We start from the raw sequence: 22,923 nt of genomic DNA, 5'->3' as shown, positions 1-22,923 counted from the left end.
CACAATTTTGGAAACAAGTTTTTTTTTTTTTTTGTTAGAAAGTTATAAGGGTTAAAAGTTGACCAGTGATTTCTCATTTTTACAACAAAATTTACAAAACCATTTTTTAGGGACCACATCACATTTGAAGTAAGTTTGAGGGGTCTATATGGCTGAAAATACTCAAAAGTAACACCATTCTAAAAATTGCACCCCTTAAGGTGTTCAAAACCACATTCAAGAAGTTTATTAACCCGTCAGGTGCTTCACGAGAACTAAAGCAATGTGGAAGGAAAAAAATGAACATTTACCTTTTTGGTCACAAAAATGATCTTTTAGCAACAATTTTGCTATTTTCCCAAGGGTAAAAGGAGAAAGTGGACCCCAAAAGTTGTTGTCTAATTTGTTCTGAGTACGTTGAAACACACGGGGCAGGGGGGACATCAGCGGGACATTAGTTGGGCAGGAGGGACATCAGCGGGGCAGGGGGGACATCAGTGGGGCAGGGGAGGACAGCAGCGGGGCAGGGGAGGACAGCAGCGGGGCCATAAGCAGGGCAGGGGGGACATCATCAGGGAAGGGAACAATCCACAGGGCAGGGGGGAGATCAGGGGGGGATAAATGAGGAAGATCAGGGGGAGATCAAGGGGATCACTGGGGCAGGGGCTGTCAGGTGCGATGCAGCAGAAGGAGGAAATGGAGCCGGCAGCAGCAGGGGTGGAGGGGGTGATCACCGGGGGCAGGGAGCGAAGGTCGGGGGGTGTGGAATCATAAGGCAAGGGGGGAAAAGAAGTAGAGGGGAGTACTGTTATGATCCGGTGACTTTGGAGCCGCATGAAATTTCTCTGGAGTAGGTGGAAACTGTACTGACTGCAAAACCTGAACTAACACTGCAACTAGAAGTAGCCGTGGGGTGTGCCTAACAAACCCTAGACACCTCGACACAGCCGGAGGACTAAATACCCCTATAGATGGAAATAGGAATACTGCCTTGCCTCAGAGCAGAACCCCAAAGGATAGACAGCCCCCCACGAATATTGACTGTGAGTAGGAGAGGAAAGACACACGCAGGCAGAAAACAGGATTCAGCAAAAGAGGCCACTCTAGCTATATAGGGAAAGATAGGACAGAATACTAAGCGGTCAGTATTAAAACCCTTCCAAAAATATCCACAGCCGATAATACTAAAAGTTCCACAAACTAACTAAAGACATGGAATGTAAATCTGCCACTCCAGAGAATCCAACAAGACTGAGAAAATACAGACACAAACTAAGCTGGACAAAAAAAAACACTGAATAGCACAGAATTATTAAGCACACAGCCTGTGTGCCAAAGAAACAAAACCAGACACTTATATTTGCTGATTTGGCAGAAGGCAGATGGAACCAAACCAGGACCTAAACCTCCCAACAACCATGGACAACTGGCAATGACTAATGAATCCTGCAAGCCTAAATACTCCAGTCAGAACTGCAATCAGCAGATACACCTGACCAGGACCGTAACTCAGGGACAACTGCATTACCACCTACAACCACCGGAGGGAGCCCAAAAGCAGAATTCACAACAGAGTACCTGGCAGCGGCGGTGGTGTCTGCAGCGGCAATCGCGGTATGTGTCAGGGCATTATGCAGGCACCTCGCTGTTGAGCTTCCACGGAAGGCATGAACCTGGACAGCAAGGCAGCCATGGTTTTCTCTGCCCCCTCCACATCTGAATGGAGAGATAGAGTCATATGGACGCTAGCTCCAATCAGATCTGGGAGGTGGTGACAAAGTGGTCACCAGAGCGATCGTAGCCAAGTGGGGGCTAAGCCACCTCCTGTGCTAAAGTACAAGTCCACCTGTACCTGCAGGTCGGGTGAAATTTCAGTTAACCCTTTTACCCGACCTGCAGAAATGTGATCCCGCCATGACGAATACGCTGCCTCACAGGTCGGATTGGCACCAACTTTCATGACACAGCGTATGTGTCATAGGTCGGGAAGGGGTTAAAGCCTTATATGGGGGCAGATAGGTCATAGGAAGCTGAATAAAATCATACCTTGGTGTCAGTGATTTGATGTCTTATTCCAGATTTATCCAAAATGTTCTTAATATGTAAATGAGTTGTTAAAAGCTATTGTAAGGACACATCTCTCATATAATTTGACTCCAGATCTAATTTTAAACGAAAGGAGTCACCATCAGTGTGAGACAATTAATGATTGACAACTATCTCTCCTGATTTAAGTGTCTCACACTAGTAATGCCCCCTTTCATTTCAAAATAGCTCTGAAGTCTTAAGGTACCTTCACACTAAGCGACGCTGCAGCGATATCGACAACGATGTTGATCGCTGCAGCGTCGCTGTGTGGTCACTGGAGAGCTGTCACACAGACAGCTCTCCAGCGACCAACGATGCCGAAGTCCCCGGGTAACCAGGGTAAACATCGGGTTGCTAAGTGCAGGGCCGCACTTAGTAACCCGATGTTTACCCTGGTTACCAGTTTAAATGTAAAAAAACAAACTCTACATACTTACATTTGTGTCCCCCGGCGTCCGCTTCCCTGCACTGTGTAAGCGCCGGCCCTAACAGCAGAGCAGTGACGTCACCGCTGTGCTTTGCTTTCCGGCCGGCACTGACACATTCAGTGCAGGAAGCTCTGAGCAGCAGCGCGGACGCCGGGGGACATGACAGACATCAGAGGGTGAGTATGTACTGTTTTTTTTTTTTACTTTTACAATGGTAACCAGGGTAAATATCGGGTTACTAAGTGCGGCTCTGCGCTTAGTAACCCAATATTTACCCTGGTTACCATTGTAAAACATCGCTGGCATCGTTGATTTTGCTGTCAAACACAACGATACACACCGATCTGACGACCAAATAAAGTTCTGAACTTTCAGCAACGACCAGTGATTTCACAGCAGGATCCAGATCACTGCTGCGTGTCAAACACAACAGTATCGCTATCCAGGACGCTGCAACGTCACGGATTGCTGCCGTTATTGCTGCAAAGTCGTTTAGTGTGAAGGTACCTTTATTCTAAGGGAAATCTGTGTCTGACCACAAAAACTAACAGCTAATTTATCTATTGACCCCTAGTGACAGAGCCAATTTGGTAGAATGACCAAGCCAATATTTACAATTCTGACCAGTGTCACTTTATGAGTTTATAGCTCTAGAATGCTTCAACGTATCCCACTGATTCTGAGAATATTTTTTTTGTGACATATTGTACTTCATGTTAGTGCTAACATTTCTTCGATATACACTACTGTTCAAAAGTTTAGGATCACTTAGAAAGGTCCTTATTTTTGAAATTAAAGCACAGTTTTGTTTTTTTTTTCCAATGAAGCCAACATTAAAAGATTCAGAAATACACTCTATACATTGTTAAAAGGCCACTGTCACCCCCTCCAGCCGTTATAAACTAAAACAGCCACCTTGTGCAGCAGTAATGCTGCAGTCTAACAAGGTGGCTCTTTTAGTTTTTTATTCAGTTATTCCCTCAATAAAGCGTTTTAAAATTTGTACAAAATAACCTGTCCTTAGACCTGGAGGCGGTCCGAAGCTTCCTCGGTGAATCTCCCAACGGCCGTCACTCTTCTCTTCTGGGGATGTGGATGCCGCCCCCTGAGTGCTGTTTCTTCTTAAATCCGGCGCCTGCACTGTGCGTGCCTGCCTGGGACAGGCGCAGTCTTCAGTGTCCGTCATAGGTCAGATGCAGGGTGCCTGACTGTGCCTGTGCCGGCAGTGCGGCCACCCTATTGCTGAATACCCGCCCCGCACTGTGTTATTCATTATGCACAGTGTGGGGCTGGGGTTCCTGGGCATGCGCACTGCGCTGTTCAGACGCTCCCCCGGTCCCCCGCCTTCCAGCATTGCCGTAATATACAGGTTTCCTTGCCAGCGTTTGGAATGAAGCAGCCGCAAATAACAACGCTGGAAGGCGGGGGAGCGTCTGAGCTGGGGGAGAGTCTGAACAGCACAGTGTGCATGCCCAGGAACCCCAGCCCCGCACTGTGCATAATGAATAACACAGTGCGGGGCGGGGATTCAGGAACAGAGTGGCCGCACTGCCGGCACAGGCACAGTCAGGCACCCTGCATCTGACCTATGACGGACAATGAAGACTGCGCCTGTCACAGGCAGGCACGCACAGCGCAGGCGCCGGATTTAAGAAGAAACAGCGCTCAGGGGGCGGCGACCACATCCCCAGAAGAGAAGAGTGACGGCCGTTGGGAGATTCACAGAGGAAGCTTCGGACCGCCTCCAGGTCTAAGGACAGGTTATTTTGTACACATTTTAAAATGCTTTATTGAGGGAATAACTGAATCAAAAACTAAAAGAGCCACCTTGTTAGACTGCAGCATTACTGCTGCACAAGGTGGCTCTTTTAGTTTATAACGGCTGGAGGGGGGTGACAGTGGCCCTTTAATGTGGTAAATGACTATTCTAGCTGCAAACGTCTGGTTTGTAATGCAATATCTTGTGGGAGGGGCTTCTGGAAACATGGGGTGAAATTTCTCCAGATTACCTCAGCAAATTAATTGCTGGAATGCCAAAGGTCTGCAATGCTGAAATTGCTGCAAAGGGAACATTCTTTGATGAAAGCAAAGTAAGAAAGAGAAAATTATTATTTAAAATAAAAATATTTTTTTTTCGAACCTTGTCAATGTCTAGACTAGATTTTCAATTTATTTGGCAACTCATTTGATTAATAAAAGTATGAGTTTTCATGGAAAACACAAAATTGCCTGGGTGACCCTAAACTTTTGAACGGTAGTGCAACTTGCGTGTATTTATGAAAAAAAAAAAAAAAAAAAACAAATGTTCAAAAATTTTGAAAATTTTGCTATTTCCTCACTTTTCATTTTTGTACCCTTAAATCAGACAGTGGCGTCACACAAAATAGTTAATAAATAATACTTCCTACATGTCAAATTTACGTCAGCACAATTTTGGAAACATTTTTTCTTTTTGTTAGGATGTTATAAGGATTAAAAGTTGACTAGCGATTTCACATTTGTAAAAATAAATTTACAAAATCATTTTTTTTTAAGAACCACCTCACACCTGAAGTAAGTTTGGGGATTCAATATAACAGAAAATACCCAAAAGTGACACCATTCTAAAAACTTCACTCTTCAAGGTGTGCAAAACCACATTCAATAAGTTTACTAACAATTCAAATGCTTCACGAGAACTAAAGCAATTTGTAAAAAAAAAAATAAAATGTTACTTTTTTCCCCAAAAAAATTTACTTTGGAAACATTTTTTTTTATTATTTTCACAAGATCATCAGGAGAAAGTAGACCACAAAATTTGTTTGGCAATTTCTCCTGAGTACGCCAATACCCAATATGTGGGGGAAAGTGCAGGGCTTAGAATTGAGGGCGCATTGTTTGACTTTTTGAACTCAAAAGTGACCTTAACAATGGAACCCCCCAATTCTAACTCCAATTCTAACCTCAACATACCCATAAACCTAATATCAATGCTATCCCTATTCCCAACCGTAATTCAAACCCTAACCCCAACTCTAGCCCCAACCCTAACTTTAGCTCTAACCTTAACTTTAGCCCTTTACCTTCCAAGCTCTGCCCTGCACCCAAACAGTGGTTTACCCCACATATGGGGTATCAGCGTACTCAGCACAAATTGCACAACAACTTTGGGGTCCAATTTCTTTTGTAACCCTTGGGGAAAAAAAAAAAATTGGACCTGAAGTAATTTTTTTGTGAAAAATAGTTAAATGTTATTTTTTTATTTATTTTTTTTTTTTTAAAACATTACAAAAATCCCCGTGAAGCACCTTGAAGGCTTAATAAACTTCCTGAATGTGGTTTTGACCACCTTCAGGGGTGCAGTTTTTAGAATGGTGTCACTTTTGGGTATTTTCTATCATGTAGACCCCTCAAAGTGACTTCAAATGTGATGTGGTCATTAACAAAAAAAAAAAAAAAAAAATGGCGTAAAAATGAGAAATCACGGTTTAAATTTTAACCCTTATAACATCCTAACAAAAAAAAATGTTGGTTTCAAAATTGTACTGATGTAAAGTATACATGTGGGAAATGTTACTTATTAAGTATTTTATGTAACATATCTCTGTGATTTAAGGGCATGAAAATTCAAAGTTGGAAAATTGTGAAATTTTGAAAATTTTCGCCAAATTTTCATTTTTTTACCAATTAAAGCAAGTCATATTAAATAAATTCTACCACTATCATGAAGTACAGTATGTCATGAGAAAATAATGTCAGAATCACCGGGATGCATTGGAGCCTTTTAGAGATATTACCTCATAAAGGGACAGTTGTCAGAGTTGTAAAAATTGGCCTGGTCATTAACATGCAAACCACCCTTGGGGTAAAGGGGGTTAAGGATAATAAATCATATTAACCACATAAATAACTTTAGCAATAAAAACATTAAGGACTCAGTCCTTAATTGACTTGAGTCGATCCACCAGTTATTTGATAAACAATAACATATCACACAGTCAGATGGCTAGGTGCTACCTCCCTTCAATAAAGCACAGTGACAGTAATAAACACGAGAAAAAAAAGGTGGGTGGGTGGGGTAAACTGTCCAGGATCCTGTCAGAATGCCAGCGTGAGGACTGTCAGGCATTAAATAACGGCCTGACCCACCTCCCAGCGGCAGCCTTCATGTCCATTGGTCCATAAGGCCTCTTTCACACTTCCGTCTTTTTCCTCCCATCGAAATCCATCGATTTTTGAAAAAACAGGATCCTTAAATTTCTCTGCAGGATCCTGTTTTTTCCCATAGACTTATATTAGCAACGGATTGTGACGGATGGCTATCCGTTTCATCCGTCGTGCACTGGATCCGTCAGAAAATAGTGGTCCGTCGGGCGGAGTTTACGTTCAGAGAAACCTTTTTGTCTGCACGTCGGATAATCAGTCAGCGACAGGTCCTCCGCTGTCCTTCGTTGGCTATAATGGAAGCCTATGGACGCAGGATCTGTCGCTGACCATCAAACACAGGAATCCAGCGACATATCCAGTTTTATCATTCTGAGCATGCCTGGAAGGATTTTCTAGTCAGGGGAAAAATTATCTCTCTCTATCCAGAATTGTATACCTTAAAATTCAAGCAGAAACTCATTCAACACATCCGTCATAACACTGGATGTGTTACACACGTTTTCCACTATTTTCAAAACATCCGTTGATAACTCGCTTCACTGTATTGTGACGCACCCCGAACGACGGAAGTGTGAAAGAAGCCTAAATTGTGGGGAACAGCTGTCTCCGGGTTAAGTAACTTATGCCCAGCAACCTGAACAGTTCCCCCCCCCCCCCCCGCTGTTTTCGTTAACCTTTGCTGCTGAAAACAAAGAAAATAACGGTTAGTTGATAATACATTTAGACAGTATTCTGCATTATATTAGTGTTGTCACAAGGTATTGGTAGGTATGTTTGTTATATTTGTGTACACATACAGTTGGGGAAAGAAGTATTTGATACCTTGCAGATTTAGTAAGTTTGGCCACTGACAAAGACATGAACAGTCTATAATTTTAAGGGTAGGTTAAATTTAACATTGAGAGATAGAATATCAAAAATAATATCCAGAAAATCACATAGTATAAATTATATACATTTATTAGCATTTTGCAGTGAGAAATAAGTATATGATCCCTCTGGCAAACAAGACTTAATACTTGGTGGCAAAACCTTTGTTGGCAAGCACAGCAGTCAGACTTTTTTGTAGTTGATGATGAGGTTTGTGCACATATCAAGAGGAATTTTAGTCCACTCCTCTTAGCAGATCATCTCTAAATCTTTAAGATTTTGAGGCTGTTGCTTGGTGACCCTTCATATAAGGTTTTATTTGTACCTCTGCATTTCACCTAGCATTTCATTTTCCACCGGGAATACTGTGTTGAAGAAGGTGTTCAATATATTAGCTTTTTCCTCGTCATCTACAAATATTCTTTCCTCACAATTTACAGTGTAATGTGTTACCAATGGTTTTCTTGGTGACTGTGGTCCCAGGTGTGTTGAGATCATTAACAAATTTTCCCCATGTAGTTTTAGGCTGATCTCTCACCTTCCTCATGATCAAGGATACCCGAGATGAGATTTTGCATGTTGCCCAAGATCGATGTTGATTGACAGTCATTTTTGTATTTCTTCCATTTTCTTACTATTGCACCAACTGTTGTCTCCTTCTCACCCAGCGTCTTACTTATAACTTTTATTGCCCATTCCAGCCTTGTGCAGGTCTATTATCTTGTCCCTGACATCCTTACAAAGATCTTTGGTCTTGCCCCATGTTATAAAGGTTGGAGTCTCAGTTGATTAGAAGCATCTAACTGGTCTGTTGGAGCCAGAATAATTGGTAGGGGATCAAATACTTATTTCTCACTGCAAAATGCAAATGCATTTATATAATGTGATTTTCTGGTTTTTATTTTTGATATTCTATCTCTCAAGGTTAAAATTAGCCTACCATTAAAATTAAAGACTGTTCATGTCATTGTCAGTGGGCAAACTTACAAAAATCAGCAAGGGATCAAATACTTATTTCCTCCACTGTATATGTAATTTTTCAGGAAGATTAGTGAGTTAATTTTAACCCCTTCATGACCCAGCCTATTTTGACCTTAATGACCTGGCTGTTTTTTGCAATTCTGACCAGTGTCCCTTTATGAGGTAATAACTCAGGAACGCTTCAACAGATCCTAGCGGTTCTGAGAATCCTAGCGGTTCTGAGACTGTTTTTTTGTGACATATTGGGCTTCATGTTAGTGGTAAATTTAGGTCGATAATTTCTGAGTTTATTTGTGAAAAAAACGGAAATTTGGTGAAAATTTTGAAAATTTCGCAACTTTCACATTTTGCATTTTTATTTTGTTAAACCAGAGAGTTATGTGACACAAAATCGTTAATAAATAACATTTCCCACATGTCTACTTTACATCAGCACAATTTTGGAAACAACATTTTTTTTTGCTAGGAAGTTATAAGGGTTACAATTTGACCAGTGATTTCTCATTTTTACAACAAAATTTACAAAACCATTTTTTTTTTAGGGACCACCTCACATTTGGAGTCAGTTTGAGGGTTCTATATGGCTGAAAATACCCAAAAGTGACACCATTCTAAAGACTGCACCCCTCAAGGTGCTCAAAACCACATTCAAGAAGTTTATTAACCCTTCAGGTGCTTCACAGCAGCAGAAGCAACATGGAAGGAAAAAATGAACATTTAAATTTTTAGTCACAAAAAAGATCTTTTAGAAACATTTTTTTTTTTTATTTTCCCAAGCGTAAAAGGAGAAACTGGACCACGAAGGTTGTTGTCCAATTTGTCCTGAGTACGCTGATACCTCATATGTGGGGGTAAACTACTGTTTGGGCTCACGGCAGGGCTCAGAAGGGAAGGAACGCCATTTGACTTTTTGAAGGAAAAATTGGCTCCAATCTTTAGCAGACACCATGTTGCGTTTGGAGAGCCCCCGTGTGCCTAAACATTGGAGCTCCCCCACAAGTGACCCCATTTTGGAAACTAGACCCCACAAGGAACTTATCTAGAGGCATAGTGAGCACTTTAAACCCCCAGGTGCTTCACAAATTGATCTGTAAAAATGAAAAAGTACTTTTTTTCACAAAAAAATTATTTTAGCCTCAATTTTTTCATTTTCACATGGGCAACAGGATAAAATGGATCCTAAAATTTGTTGGGCAATTTCTCCTGAGTACACCAATACCTCACATGTGGGGGTAAACCACTGTTTGGGCACATGGTAAGGCTCGGAAGGGAAGGAGCACCATTTGAATTTTTGAATGAAAAATTATCTCCATCGTTAGCGGACACCATGTCACGTTTGGAAAGCCCCTGTGTGCCTAAACATTGGAGCTCCCCCACAAGTGAGCCCATTTTGGAAACTAGACCCCCCAAGGAACTTATTTAGAAGCATAGTGAGCACTTTAAACCCTCAGGTGCTTCATAAATTGATCCATAAAAATGAAAAAGTACTTTTTTTCACACAAAATTTATTTTAGCCTCAATTTTTTTTCATTTTCACATGGGCAACAGGAGAAAATGGATCCTAAAATTTGTTAGGCAATTTCTCCTGAGTACGCCGATACCTCATATGTGGGGGTAAACCATTGTATGGGTGCACGGCAAGGCTCGGAAGGGAAGGCGCGCCATTTGACTTTTTGAATGGAAAATTAGCTCCAATCGTTAGCGGACACCATGTCGCGTTTGGAGAGCCCCTGTGTGCCTAAAAATTGGAGCTCCCCTACAAGTGACCCCATTTTAGAAACTAGACCTCCCAAGGAACTTATCTAGATGCATAGTGAGCACTTTAAACCCCCAGGTGCTTTACCGAAGTTTATACCGCAGAGCCGTGAAAATAAAAAATATTTTTTCTTTCCTCAAAAATGATTTTTAGCACAGAATTTTTTATTTTCCCAAGGGTAACAGGAGAAATTGGACCCCAAATGTTGTTGTCCAGTTTGTCCTGAGTACGATCATACCCCGTATGTGGGGGTAAACCACTGTTTGGGCGCATGGCAGGGCTCGGAAGGGAAGGCACGCCATTTGGCTTTTTGAATGGAAAATTAGCTCCAATCATTAGTGGACAGCATGTCGCGTTTGGAGAGCCCCTGTGTGCCTAAACATTGGAGCTCCCCGACAACTGACCCCATTTTGGAAACTAGACCTCCCAAGGAACTAATCTAGATGTGTGGTGAGCACTTTGAACCCCCAAGTGCTTCACATAAATTTATAACGCAGAGCCATGAAAATAAAAAAAAAAAATTTTCTTTTCTCAAAAATGATTTTTTAGCCCACAATTTTTTTATTTTCCCAAGGGTAACAGGAGAAATTGGACCCCAAAAGTTGCTGTCCAGTTTCTCCTGAGTACGCTGATACCCCATATGTGGGGGAAAACCACTGTTTGGGCCCATGCCGGGGCTCGGAAGGGAAGTAGTGACGCTTTGTATTGCAGACTTTGATGGAATGGCCTGCGGGCATCATGTTACGTTTGCAGAGCCCCTGATGTGCCTAAACAGTAGAAACCACCCACAAGTGACCCCATTTTGGAAACTAGACCCCCAAGGAACTTATTTAGATATGTGGTAAGCACTTTGAACCCCCAAGTGCTTCACAGAAGTTTATAACGCAGAGCCATGAAAATAAAAAATAATTTTTCTTTTCTCAAAAATGATTTTTTAGCCCACAATTTTTTATTTTCCCAAGGGTAACAGGAGAAATTGGACCCCAAAAGATGTTGTCATGTTTCTCCTGAGTACGCTGATACCCCATATGTGGGGAAAAACCACTGTTTGGGCACATGCTGGGGCTCGGAAGGGAAGTAGTGACGCGTTGGAATGCAGACTTTGATGGAATGGCCTGCGGGCATCATGTTACGTTTGCAGAGCCCCTGATGTGCCTAAACAGTAGAAACCCCCCACAAGTGACCCCATTTTGGAAACTAGACCCCCCATGGAACTTATCTAGATATGTGGTGAGCACTTTGAACCCCCAAGTGCTTCACAGAAGTTTACAACGCAGAGCTGTGAAAATAAAAAATCATTTTTCTTTCCTCAAAAATGATTTTATTAGCCCGCAATTTTTTATTTTCACAAGGGTAACAGGAGAAATTGGACCCCAATAGTTGTTGCCCAGTTTGTCCTGAGTATGCTGGTACCCCATATGTGGGGGTAAACCACTGTTTGGGCGCACGTCAGGGCCCGGAAGGGAGGGAGCACCATTTGACTTTTTGAACGCAAGATTGGCTGGAATCAATGGTGGCGCCATGTTGCGTTTGGAGACCCCTGATGTGCCTAAACAGTGGAAACCCCTCAATTCTAACCCCAACACACCCCTAACCCTAATGCCAACTCTAGCCATAACCCTAATCACAACCCTAACCCCGACACACCCCTAACCACAACCCTAACCCCAACACACCCATAACCCTAATCCCAACCCTAACGCTAATCCTAACCCTAACCACAACCCTAACCCCAACACACCCCTAACCCTAACCATAACCCTAACCACAAGCCTAATCTTAACCCTATTTCCAACCCTAACTCTAATTCCAACCCTAACCCTAAGGCTATGTGCCCACGTTGCGGATTTGTGTGAGATTTTTTTGCACCATTTTTGAAAAATCCACAGGTAAAAGGCACTGCGTTTTACATGCAGATTTATCGCAGAATTCCAGTGTTTTTTTGTGCGGATTACACCTGCGGATTGCTATTGAGGAACAGGTGTAAAACGCTGTGGAATCCACACAAAGAATTGACATGCTGCGGAAAATACAATGCATTTCTGCGTGGTATTTTCTGCACCATGGGCACAGCGGATTTGGTTTTCCATAGGTTTACATGGTACTGTAAACCTGATGGAACACTGCTACGAATCTGCAGTGGCCAATCCGCTGCGGATCCGCAGCCAAATCCGCACCATGTGCACATAGCCTAATTCTAAGGGTAAGTGCACACACTGCGGAAAACGCTGCGGAAAACGCTGCGGAAAACGCTGCGGAAAACGCTGCGGATCCGCAGCAGCGTTTCCGCAGCTGCGGGTCCGCAGCAGCGTTTCCGCAGCTGCGGGTCCGCAGCAGCGTTTCCGCAGCTGCGGGTCCGCAGCAGCGTTTCCGCAGCTGCGGGTCCGCAGCAGCGTTTCCGCAGCTGCGGGTCCGCAGCAGTTTCCCATGAGTTTACAGTTTAATGTAAAGCTATGGGAAACAAAAAACGCTGTGCACATGCTGCGGAAAAAACTGAGTGGAAACACAGCGGTTTACATTCTGCAGCATGTCACTTCTTTCTGCAGATTCCGCAGCGGTTTTACAACTGTTCCAATAGAAAACGCAGTTGTAAAACCGCAGTGAAATCTGCAGAAAAACCGCAGAAAAACCGTGGTAAATTTGTGGTAAATCCGCAGCGGTTTTGCACTGCTGATTTATCAAATCCGCTGCGGAAAAATCCGCAGAGTACCAGAATACATGTGCACATAGCCTTACCCTAGCCCAAGCCCTACCCCAAACCCTACCCCTACCTCTAGCCCTAAGTCTACCCCTAACCCTACCCCTACCTTTAACCCTAGTGGAAAAAAAAATATATATTTTCTTTATTTTATTATTGTCCCTACCTATGGGGGTGATAAAGGGGGGGGGGGGGGGGTTCATTTACTATTTTTTTTATGTTGATCACTGTGATGGGTTATATCACAGTGATCAAAATGTACATTGAACGAATCTGCCGGCCGGCCGATTCGGAGGGCGCACTGCGCATGCGCCCGCCATTTTGGAAGATGGTGGCGCCCAGGGAGAAGACGGACTGACTCCGGGAGGATCGGTAAGTATGAAGGGGCGGTGGGGGGGTGAATCGGAACACAGGGGGGTGGATCGGAGCACAGGGGGGAGCGGACACTAGGACGGGGGAGCGGACAGGCGGACGCAGGGGAGTAACGGACTGAACGGAGGACCGGGGAGCAGATTGGTGGCAGTGGGGGGGGTCAGATCAGGATTTCCAGCCATGGCCGATGATATTGCAGCATCGGCCATGGCTGGATTGCAATATTTCACCATTTTCATAGGTGAAATATTGCAAATTGCTCTGATTGGCTGTTGCACTTTCAACAGCCAATCAGAGCGATCGTAGCCACGTGGGGGCAAAGCCACCCCCCCCCCCCGGGCTAAAGTACAACTCCCCCTGTCCCTGCAGATTGGGTGAAATTGGAGCTAACCCTTTCACCCAATCTGCAGGGACGCAATCCCTCCATGACGCATACGGTGTGTCACAGGTCGGATTGGCACCGACTTTCATGACGCAACGTATGCGTCAAAGGTCAGGAAGGGGTTAATCAATGGGAGTAAAAGCTGAATTTTATCCTCCTTTTTGAAATGATATATGTTTTAACAAGGGATGAACAAATTGTTTCAAAATTACATTTTTGTGATTTGTAGTCTGCAAATTCAGCAAATTGGAATCAAGGCTAGTACAGTTTGTAAATAATAACAATAATAACAATAGGGGGCATGGCCTGTCTGTCCATGGAGTAGGTCGCACTGAGCGGGAGCTCCGCGCACAGGAACCATAAAGCGGCACAAAGCACCTTCCTGATGGCACCTCCGTTCTAATAAGTTACCGGCGCTGGTACCTGACTTTGCGGTGAGTGCATGGGGAAGTCCAAGCCCGACTCCCGCGATAATTCCCGCAATAACTCCAGGCGCATAATTGACTTTTTTGCGGCCTCCCCCCAGCCGCCCCAGAGATCCAATATGGCGCCGTCTTCCCCAGGAGCTTCCTGCGCTGCACGCCGAGGCTCGCAGTCATCATTATCAACTGCGGCTGTAGCTGAGCTCTCTGACGGCCCTGTAACTGCTGCCCTGCTTAGGGGAATGCTGGGGGACCTTAGGACCTCCCTTCAGGAGGATATGCGCTCCATCTTGGTGGATCTGAGGGGCGATGTGGAGGAAATAGGGAACCGCACAGACCGCCTGGAACATAAATCGGCGGAGCTGGTGGCCTCTCACAACGAACTATGGGTTGCCCATGGCAATTTGCATCTATTGGCTACCAAAACCCACTCTAGGACTCTGGACCTGGAGGACAGGTCCAGGAGAAACAACATCAAGCTCAGAGGCATTGAGGAGACAGTCGTGGCGGTGGACCTGAAAGTATTTATACAGGACTTTATTCTTGCAGTCCTCCCTCATTCTATTAAAAAGGATATTGTAATCGACCGCATTCACCGGATCCCTAAACCAGCGAATCTGGGTCCCTCTATCCCTAGGGACATGCTGGCTCGCATTCACTTTTTTTAAATGAAAGAAGACTTCCTTCAGGCACTGAGTAACAACCCATCACTGCCTGAGCGTTTTACTCGCATTGCTGTTTTTCCTGATTTGTCCCCGGGAACTCTAGCCTTACGTAGGGCTTTTCTCCCTTTCACCTCCATTCTGAGGGAGAAGGATATCATATACTGTTGGGGGTTCCCCACCAAGCTTCTTATCCGCAAGGACAGCTCGATCATCACCTGCTTAACTCCTTCACAAGCTGCAAAAACCTTGACTCAATGGGGCATGAGGCCTCCCGGATCCCCCTCCTCTACAGACTCCCCAAGACTTGGAAACAACAAAAATGGTAGGCGCCACATCGATCCGGAGTGGGAGGTTGCCTGAGGATTATATCTGCATTGGTTCCTGGCTATTTTCCCGTACAAAACGGTTTGCTTTGTTTGGTTTTCCTTTGAATGCTGATGTTTTTTGCTGAGTTGGCTACCCCCCCCTTTTTTTTTTTGGGGGGGGATAGCCTCATCGTATTGCCCCACAGGTGAACTGTCTTTTTTTTGCTCACCTTCGGACTCAGGATATACCTGAATGGTCCTCTGTTTCTCTGTTTATTATGTGTTTGTCGTGTCTTCCCATCCCTCCTTCCCCCTCTGCTTTTTTTACAGGTTTTCTCTAGATTGTAGTCCACTTCCTCACTACCCGCAGTGGCTCTCTCCCAGAGAACATGCCTTTATTAGATCATCTATAGTTTATCCTTATGAGTATCTCATTATATTCAATTAACGTAAATGGACTCAATTCCCCAGGTAAAAGATCTCTTGTCTGGCGACAGCTTGCTAAAACTCAACAGGACATCATATGTGTGCAAGAAACGCACTTATTAGAATGTGACAATGTGAGAATGTATTTGGGCCTATACCCTCACCAATTCTTTGCAAATAGCAAAACGAAAAAGGCGGGGGGTAGCTATTTTTTTAGTAAATTCAATTCCTTTCAATTTATCCGTTCTATAACTGATCCCCTGGGTAGATTTATTATAGTTATGTGCCTTAACAATGCCCCTTACACCATTGCCTCCATTTATGCCCCCAACTTTGGCCAGCTAAAATTTCTTAACAATCTTTTTCAAACTCTTAGTTCCATTCAACACAGTCACAAGCTGGTTGCAGGTGATTTTAATATCCTGATGTCTAAAAATTTTGATTGCTCTGTTTCATCTCTATCTAGAGGTGAGGTGGGCCCTCTTATCAATTCTTACCACCTTCATGACATATGGAGATATTTGCACTGTAATGAGCGTGATTATACTTTTCTGTCACCTAGGCACGGCTCTTATAGTAGGATTGACTATGTGTTGGTGGACGATGTGGCCCTTCCCCACTGTGTTTCCGCAGCCATAGGCAACATTACCTGGTCAGATCATGCCCCAGTATTGGTGTCTCTTAAAGACCCTTTGGCCATTAGACCTCCCTCACAATGGCGCCCAAATGACCATCTTTTGGTGGACCAATCCAACTCTCAGCTCATTGAAAAGGCCCTGCAGGAGTTCTTTGCCACTAATGATTCTGCTGACACTCTGTGGTTTGCACACAAGGCTCATGGCTTTTTTATTAAGATGGCTGTGATAGCTAAACGGAAATACAACTAGGAGCTACAAAAGGTTTTAGATGAATTAGCCCACTTTAAAGCTGCCCATAAACTGTCTCATAGCCCACAGCTGTTCTCTGAGCTCACCAATGCTTGCCTCCAGGTTCGCCAACTGCTTCTTAACAGAGCGGAGAATACCTTGAGGAAAGCCAAAGCCAAGTTCTACTCAATGGGCAATCATGCAGGTGCCGTCCTAGCCAAGCGTGTTAAAAAAGAGAGGTTCAGTCCAAAATCCCATTCCTGCTGAAGTCTGATGGTTCTCGAGTGTATAACCCAACTCACAGACGAGGAGTTTGCCTGATATTATTCTTCCCTCTATAACCTTAATGCTGACCTGAATACCCTCCAGCCTTCCCAAGTTGATAGCTGCCTTCTTGGAGAAGGCCAATCTCCCTATGGTTAGCACAGAGTAATTGTCCATTCTTAATGCACCAATCATGGAGTCCGAAATCTCACAAATATTTAGAGAAGCTAAAAAGCGTTCCTCTCCGGGCCCAGACGGTTTTTCCTTTCCCTACTATGCCCAGTATTTTCCTATTCTTTCCCCTTACCTTTTGTGTTTGTTTAACAACTGGCTAACGGTTGGGAGTATTAGGAGTGAAGGACTGGAAGCCTCTATAGCGACACTCCCCAAACCGGGAAAACCCATAACCTCCCCGGGAAATTTTCACCCTATCACTCTCTTGAACTGTGATGTTAAAATTTATGCTAAAATCTGGGCTAACAGACTACTGGCAGTGCTTCCTACACTCGTACATCCTGACCAAGTTGGGTTTGTGCCAGGTAGGCAGACTAGAGTTGGCACAAGGCGGCTGATTGATCTGCTGGATGTGGTGGAGCCTCCCCAGTGTATTCCTGTCACTTGACGCTGAAAAAGCGTTTGACAGGGTGCACTGGGGATATATTGAGCTCACTCTGAAAAAATTCGGCCTTATAGGCCAGATTTCTACAGCTATTATGGCTCTGCATTCCAATCATTGCACGGCTGTGCGCTCTGCTGGCTTTAAATCACGGATATTTCCTATCTCCAATGAGACCCGACAGGGCTGCCCCTATCTCCTCTCATATTTGCTCTGATCATGGAAACTCTTGCTGCCATCGTAAGCCAATATACGGACATTAAGGGTGTGACGGTGGGTGGAATCGACCACAAAATTGGCCTATATGCCGACGACATAGTTTTGTCTTGCTCCGCTCCCCTCGACTCCTTGAATGCAATTACTTCCATTCTTCACCAATTTTCCGCAGTTTCCTATTATAAACGTAACCTGAATAAGTCTACGACTTCCCCGTTTCTCCCGGTTCCCCTCCAATTACAGATCCAAGCTAAATATTCCTTCATCTGGTCCCCCCTTGGCTTCACTTACCTGGACATCCAAATAACCAAGTTAGCTAATATTGTCCGTCTTAACTGTGAGGCGACCCTTTCGGATATCAAAAAATGCATAGACCAATTTTCTAGCTCTCCTCTATCGTGGATGGCAAGAATTCAAACATCTAAAATGCTAATTCTCCCCACAATTATATACCTATTCAGATGCCTTCCCTGAGCCATCCCCTCTAAATATGTATCAGCCTTCCAGTCGTTTATTGACCATTTCATTTGGAATAAAAAACCTCACAGAATTAAACGCCAAATTTTGTCTTTGCCATATGCGAAGGGTGGCTCGGATGCTCCTAGGGTTCAGGCCTATCATAGGGCTGCAATTTTGGAACCTCTCAAATTATGGTGGGAAGGGGACTCCCTCCTCCCTTGGTTTATGATTGAGTCCCACTTTGCTCCCAGGAATTCTCTTAAACTCCTGTTAGAGCTCCAGCTGCTCCATGTCTCTTCCGGTGGTCCTTACCTTAGATCAATTAGATCTGCTTTAAAACTTTGGGCTGCCTTGTGTCCCACTCACTTCCCATTTTTTTAAGATTGTGTCTCTTTGCAAGCTTTAGAATATGTTATTGATAATATTTCCCTGTCTTCCTGGAGGGCGCGTGGGGTGCACTGGGTGTCTGATCTCTACGGCTCAGCTGGTCTGTTTGTATTTTCAGACTTAGTTAATCGCTACTCCTTGTCTACCAAAGACTTTCTTCAGTATTTCCAGGTACACAGCTTCCTGAAGCCTCATAGGCTGTTTGGTGCACCTTCACCCCCATCAGACACCCCGGCTCATCGCTTTTTTAGACCATGTACCATAGTTCCTCAAGGTATTTCTATCATTTATAAGGCTCTACTGACCCATGGTGTAGCGGACAAGCTTCCCTTCATGGCATCTTGGGAGTCCTCCCTCTCCTTTGAGGCCTCTCTGGAGGACTGGCATAATGCTATGATATACCCCTGTAAATTTTCCTCGTGCCTCGGACATCTTGAGCATTTTAAAAATATCCGGCTTCAGTGGTACATCACTCCTGTCAGGTGGGCTAAATTCCACCATACTTCCTACCCGCTTTGCTGGAAGAAATGTAATGCCACTGGCACCCTTGCCCATGTTTGGTGGAGCTGTCCATGCATCCAAGTTTTCTGGCACCAGGTTGAATCTATTATTGCTGAAGTGACCCATTTCCCCTTCGTCCTGACTTCCTGACAGGTCCCTTGACAGTACTGGGTATTTCTTTACAGGAACCCCCCCCCCCCCCCTTCGACCTGTGATTTCTAACATTCTTGTTACAGTCTTGCAGCTAGGCTTTGCATTGTCACATACTGGAAGTCTCCTATTGTTCCTTCTAGGAATGAACTTATAGCCAAAGTCAATCTCCATTTTAGTTATGAAACTACTTCAGCTGATTGTCTCTAAAAAAAAAATAATAATAAGGTCCTGTCGTGGTGGGATCCATGGAGCATGTCAACATTTGTATCTCCCAATGTCCAGTCTCACTGTTTTTAGAATTGCGTCAGCTCTCTGGTGTTACTCTGAATATTCATGCCTCTGTGGATATAACTCTGTGGACTGCTTACCTTTGAGCCCTATTCTTCCCTTTATTGTTTTTCCTGTACCTCCCCCCCACACCCTTTTCCTTCCCCCTGGTTGGGGATGCTTCTGTTTATATGCCTTCTTTGATTCAATAAAAATTTGAATGGTTAAACAAAAATATAATAATAATATTTAACCCCTTAACGACCGCCGATACGCCTTTTAACGGCGGTAGTTAAGGGTACTTAAACCACAGCTCCGTTAATTAACGTCACCGTGGAAAAAGTGTATAGCGCCACCCAGAGTCTGATTTTCTCCGGGGTCTCAGTTGTTGGGGGGTAGCCGAGACCCCAAAGAACATGATTTGGGTCAGTTTTTACCGACCCCCTTTGTTGTGATCGCCAATAATTAGCCGTTTACAGGTGGCCGCAAAAAAAATAAATGTGATTTGCCATTTAATTTAATAACCCCCCTTTATCACCCCCTTAGTTTGGGAAAAGTAATAAACTTTTCTTTTAAACTTCTTTTACACTTACCGTTGTTTTGCATCCCATTTTTGCAGTCCCAATAGATTTCTATGTGGACGCAATAATTCTATGGAGCGCCGTATGGCCGTGAGGGCCGAATCTACGACTGTGAAAAAAATATCGAGCCTGCTCGATATTTTTCACAGCTAAAGGACACGACCCTAATTGTAATTCAGGTTGTTTTTGCGGTGCACCATGACTTCCGGTTTTGAGGATAGCTGTTTTTTTTTTTTTTATATAATACTTTTGCCATAGTATTGCAAACCCGAAAACGGCAATCCACAAGTTTATAGTGGTACGTTATTGTGGCAGACCATGAAAATTGCGGCAATAACAGGCTGCAAAAAACAGGTAAGTGTAAAAGAAGCCTTAGGTTTGGGATTAGGGTAATGGTTAGGGATGGGATTAAGGTTAGGTTTGGGATTAGGTTTGTGATTAGGGTTGGGATTAGGGTCAGGGTTGTGTTGGGGTTAGGGCTGTGATTAGGATTATGGTTAGCGTTGGGATTAGGGTTAGGGATGTGTTGGGGTTAGAATTTGGGGTTTTCATTGTTTAGGTACATCAGGGGGTCTCCAAACGCAACATGGCTCCACCATTGATTTAAGCCAATTTTGAGTTGAAAAGGTCAAATGGAGCTCCTTCCCTTCTGAGCTCTGCCGTGCACCCAAAAACTGAACTTTTGGGGTCCAGTTTCTCCTGTGAAGCACTTGGGCATTCAAAGTGCTCACCACATATCTTGATAAGCTTCTTGGAGGGGTCTAGTTCCCAAAATGGGGTCACTTGTGGGGGGTTTCTACTGTTTAGGCACATCAGGGGCTCTGCAAACACAACATGACGCCCGCAGACCATTCCATCAAAGTTTGCATTCCAAAACATCACTACTTCGCTTCCGACATTTGCCATGCACCCAAACAGTGGTCTTGCCCCACATATGGGGTATCAACGTACTCGGGACCAATTGCACAACGACTTTAATGGTCCAATTTCTCCTGTTACCCTTGTGAAAGTCAAAATTTGGGGGTGAAAAGAATTTTTGTGGAAAAATATTTTTTTTTTTTTTATTTTCACGGCTTTACATTGTAAAATTATGTGAAGCACTTGGGAGTTGATAGTGCTCACCACACATCTAGATAAGTTCCATGGGAGCCTAGTTTACAAAATGGGGTCACTTGTGGGGGGTTTCTACTGTTTAGGCACATCAGGGGCTCTGCAAACGGAACATGATGCCTGCACACCATTCCATCAAAGTCTGCATTTTAAAACGTCACTACTTCCCTTCCGAACCCCGCTGTGTGCCCAAACAGTGGTCCCCCCCACATATGGGGTATCTGCGTACTCAGGACAAACTGAACAACAACTTTTGGGGTCCAATTTCTCCTGTTACCCTTGTGAAAGTAAAAAATTGTGGGCTAAAAAATCTTTTTTCAGAAAAGAAAAGATTTTGTATTTTCACGGCTCTACGTTATAAACTTCTGTGAAGCACTTGGGGCTCAAAGTGCTCACTACACAACTAGATAAGTTCCTTAAGGGGTCTAGTTTCCAAAATGGTGTCACTTGTGGGGGGTTTCCACTGGTTAGGCACATCAGGGGCATCCTAAACCAACATGGTGTCCGATCTCAATTCCAGCCAATTCTGAGCTAAAAAAGTCAAATGACACTCCTTTTCTTCCAAGCTCTGCTGAGAGCCAAAACTGTGGTTTACACCCACAAATGGGGTATGAGCGTATTCAGGAAAAATTGCACAGCAAATTTTGTGGCTCACTTTCTCTTTTTACACTTGTGAAAATAAAAAAAAAAATATAAAATTGTTCTGAAGTAAAATGTTTGTAAAAAAAAGTAAAATGTTATTTTTTTCCTTCCACATTGCTAAACTTCCTGTCAAGCACGTAAAGGGTTAATAAAATTATTGAATGTGGTTTTGAGCACCTTGAGGAGTGTAGTTTTTAGAATGGTGTCACTTTGGGGCATTTTCTGCCATGAACACCCCTCAAAGTGAGATGGTCCCTAAAAAATGGTTTTGTAATTTTTATTGTAAAAATGAGAAATTGCTGGTCAACTTTTATCCCTTATACCTTCCTAATAATAAAAAAAAAAAATTGTTTCCAGAATTGTGCTGTTGTAAATTTGACATGTGGGAAATGTTATTTATTAACAATTTTGTGTGACATATTTCTCTGGTTTAAAGGCATAAAAATTCAAAAAGTTTGAAAATTGCAAAATTGTCATCAAATTTCCATTTTTTACACAAATAAACATAAGTTATATCTAAGACATTTTACCACTAACATGAAATACAATATGTCATGAAAAAATCTCCGAATCAGCGGGATCCGTTAAAGCATTTCAGAGTTATAACCTCAAAGTGACAGTGGTCAGAATTGTAAAAATAAGCTTGGTCATTATCATTATTAAATATTTTTATAGCACCATTTATTCCATGGAGCTTTACATGTGAACGGGGCAAATATAGACAAGTACAATAAACATGAGTAAAACAAGGCACACACAAGTAAAGGAGGAGAGAGGATCCTGTCCACGAGGAATCACAGTTAGTTTCAAGGTCAAGGAATGCACGGATCCGGGAAATGTTTGAGTTGGAATCAGCAATAGGAGGCAAGGGCTTGGATATGTGGCTTGCAAGAGAGGGTAGAGTCAAGAATCACCTCGAGGCAGCGAGAGTGAGGGAATGGGGAAAGTGAGCATCCATTGACATTGATGGATAGGTCAGGTGGAGGGGTAGAGTGAGGTGGTGGAAAGATGGTAATTCTGTTTTGTCTATGTTCAGTTTTAGAAAGCGAGCAGGAAAGATGAAATAGTAGACAGACATTGCGGGATTTTGATCAGTAAGGAAGTGAGGTCAGGTCCAGATAGCTAGATCTGCGTATCATCAGCGTAGAGATGATATTGTAAACCGTGGGATTCTATGAGCTGTTCAAGGCCGAAGGTGTAGATGGAGAAGAGTAGGGGTCCTACGACTGAGCCTTGGGGAACACCAACAGACAGGGGGCAAGATGAATAGGTGGTGTGGGAGAGGGAGACACTGAATATCCGGTCTGTAAGATATGATGAGATCCAGGATAGGGCCAAGTCTG

General features: G+C 43.7%; 1 protein-coding gene across 1 annotated transcript in view; it reads right to left on the bottom strand.

The window, feature by feature from the left end:
• Nucleotides 1-22,923, bottom strand: part of PGAP1 (post-GPI attachment to proteins inositol deacylase 1) — a 1,745,445-nt gene that overhangs the window by 858,592 nt on the left and 863,930 nt on the right. The window lies entirely within an intron of this gene.

This window comes from Ranitomeya variabilis, chromosome 7, assembly GCF_051348905.1.
Source record: "Ranitomeya variabilis isolate aRanVar5 chromosome 7, aRanVar5.hap1, whole genome shotgun sequence".
Classification (NCBI taxonomy): domain Eukaryota; kingdom Metazoa; phylum Chordata; class Amphibia; order Anura; family Dendrobatidae; genus Ranitomeya; species Ranitomeya variabilis.
Note: the sequence above shows the minus strand (reverse complement) of the source record. Positions and strands in the feature narration are given on the sequence as shown.